Below are 3,083 nucleotides of genomic sequence, written 5' to 3'. Positions count from 1 at the left end.
GTTACTCCTATTGTCAGGATAGATTTCGATGAGAGCTGGAAACGGTGTGCGTCGTCTCTAAGCAGGGAATGGGTCGCCCCGTCTCAACTAAAAAGTCATAGGGATCGCCATTAATATGCAAAGTGACTTTGGGCAGCTGGGAAGGGGAGGAAATGGCAGGTAATATGAAAGTTACCTGCCCTCAGGCCCTATCTCTCCTGGCGGGGATAGTCAATCTTTCTTTTCCCGTTGCCATGTGTGCTGACTGTTACTCCAGCCGGGGGGGCCGAGTCCTAGTTCCCATCATCTTCCTCTCCCCCCTCCTTTTTGGGGCATTCTTTTGCCCAATGTTCTGTTTTTCTACAGTGAAAACATGCATCACGGTCTCCTTCTCCTCGACCTCTCCCTCTTCCTCGGTAGCCTCCTCGTCGGCCACGGCCTCCTGGTCCCCTACCCCGGCCCCTTCCTCTTCCTCCTTGATAGAACTGGAGCTGGGCCATCTGGAGTTGGTGTAGCTGATCGCTGTATTTTCGTGCCTTTTTCTCATTCTTTGATGCTAATTGTCTCTCAGCATGGTAAGCATGGCGGCACACCTCGGTCAACCGGGTGGTGTCCCAGCCGATGCATGAGTTTTTCACCATGCTTCCTATTTCGGGGAGCAGGCCATCCATGAAAAGATGGGTAAGTTGAGTTTCATATACTGAGCCGTCGTTGTTAGGGGCAGGTGGGGGCAGGCCACTGAGGTTACTGAAGAGGGGGTTCAGTCTCTCCAGTAAATTATTACACGTTTCTCCAGGCTTTTGCTTGGTTTGTCTCAAGGTGAACCAGTCCGTTTTGGGGGGATACTTTGCTTCTATTCTCTGGCAAATGCCGTCTAGCTGGTTCTGATAGCCACTGCCGCTGACAGCGTCATACACCACGTCTGGGTTGAACGTGTCGCGCACATCGCCGTAGTCAAGCTTCAGGGTCTTTTGAAAAACAGTCTCTAGTTCGCTGCTCGTGGGCTTACATTGAACAACTAGACGCTGCAAGGCAGTGGTGTATTTTCGCCCATTTGTCTTGGGGTTTGGTAGTTTGCCAATTACGACTGTCAGTTCTGCTAATTTCCATGGGCGGAAAACTAAACAGGGTTACCTGTTACCCTGGGGGTTTGGACATTCTATCATAGGGAACTGGAGACCCAGATTTGGGTCATCCTCCTCTTCTCCATCAGAAAAAGGCAAAGGGACTAGTGATGGGTCCAGGTGGGAACCATATTGGGCTCCCGGCCTCGTAGAGGGCGGGGAGAGGCCATCCCACACTGGTTGGGGTCCCTTCTTTGGTTTAAACTCAGAGGCTGTTGGGCAGAGCTTAACACTGTTTTCCCCTGACGCTGGTACAGTATACATCCCAGGGCCTGTTGTTTAGGGTTCTCCCTCACAGGGGTCCCATGGCCTCCTGTGCCCCGGTTATATGGGGATGGTGCCGCTGGTAGAGGTGGAGCTGGGGCTGAAGCAAGACAGTCGAGGTCTTGATACAATTTAGATGTGCTCAGCATCATCTGTTCAGGGTTAGTAAGCAAGGGGGGGAATCTTTTTCCACACGCATCCCAGACTGACACACATTTTCTCATATACTCATAATTCCAATTGGGATCCCCTCCTGGATTTGGAGGGTCAGTCATTTCATGCAGCAATCTAATGGCCCATGGCTGAAAACTCCCGTCTCGAAGCCACTGCTCATTCGTCCATCCTGACATGCAATCAGTGAAAGGTTGGCAATAAACCAATCCATATTCTCTCCCTGCTATATTCATGGGAGTTCCCTCAGGTTTATCATTTCTCTCTTTCTTATGTGCTTCTTTACTTTTCCTTTCTCTAGCCTGCACCTCATTTTTCCACAGCTCAAAATATTTCCAGTCTACTTTCTTGTTTCCTTTTTTCTCCCTTTCCTGCAACTTCTCCTTAAGCTGCTCAACCTGTCGTGGACTAAAGCTGCCGTTCTCTGGAAAACCCAACTTACTCCAAAGGGGAAGACACTTTATTCCCACATCACCAAACTTATCCTACATGTACTTGGCTGGGCCACTCAGCCCAGCTTTGCCTTTAGAGCTCTCATTACCCATTGTCGACAATGCCTTACTGTTTGTAGAACACTATAACATTTACTACTCTGCAGAGCAAAAAACACACGTCTGTGTTAAGATATGTTCGTTTCACGAGTCCCAGACTCGCCGGGTCCCAGACCGATTATAAGTCCCTGACTTATCGAAGAGAACACCCTTGTGGCTCGTTTTTAAAACTAATAGTTCTTTTAAGGATCACTTACTGATGTCAGACGGCCATGGATTTATCCAGACACTTCTCTGGAAGGATAAGTATTTATCCCCCAAGGTTCGTCCAATTCACAAAAATTGTCCGGGTCCGGATGGAGTTTCAATAGCCGTCTGCAATCAGGTTTGTGATCCCATCCTTGTCGCCAAAGATTGTCGTGGAATTTTATCGAAGAAGAGCCAGGAGAGGTATTCTCATTCATTCAGTAAGGTCTTTATTCATATTGCAATATGGGAAAAAGCCATCACCCGTCTGTGCAGAGAAGTGAAAGCTGATTCAAAAGCAAGCAGGGAGAGCCCTTGTTTTATATCTTTTTTTAAGCTAATGCAACACTTCAAGGACAGGCAAAGCAGTAATTTTCCATTACTTATAGGTTTTTGCTTTTAAGCAAAGAAGAGCAGTTATTCTAATTGTTTCTCATACTCCCTTCTTCAAGCAGCAGAGATAAACATTATTAAAACATCCCATGCCCTTGACGGGTTGGGTGCTATCACACTTTGTTCTAAGTATCCAGCTGCTTCTGCAGCACAGCTCTGTCCGTAAACAACATTTTTAGGATAAAACACCTTTTCTCAGTAACTTTCCATTACACTGTACATGAGGGGAGGGTGGATGTAAACATCTGCTCCCTCCAGAAGGATGAACTGAAAGGTCATTCAATTTGGACTAAGGATAAGGACGAATGTGGGATTCTGGACATGGAACCCACCACATTTACTGGGAATTCCCCGCCGTACACGCAGCCATATAAAATCAACAAAGATGCGGAGGAAGGGGTTCGACCAGTAGTAC

The 3,083-nt window shown here is 47.6% G+C and overlaps 1 pseudogene; it reads right to left on the bottom strand.

Moving 5' to 3' along the window:
- Positions 1-210: 210 nt before the first annotated feature.
- LOC148818811 (uncharacterized) lies at positions 211-2,083 on the bottom strand (annotated as a pseudogene).
- Positions 2,084-3,083: the final 1,000 nt, after the last annotated feature.

This window comes from Atractosteus spatula, chromosome 17, assembly GCF_055471065.1.
Source record: "Atractosteus spatula isolate fAtrSpa1 chromosome 17, fAtrSpa1.hap1, whole genome shotgun sequence".
NCBI lineage: Eukaryota > Metazoa > Chordata > Actinopteri > Semionotiformes > Lepisosteidae > Atractosteus > Atractosteus spatula.
Note: the sequence above shows the minus strand (reverse complement) of the source record. Positions and strands in the feature narration are given on the sequence as shown.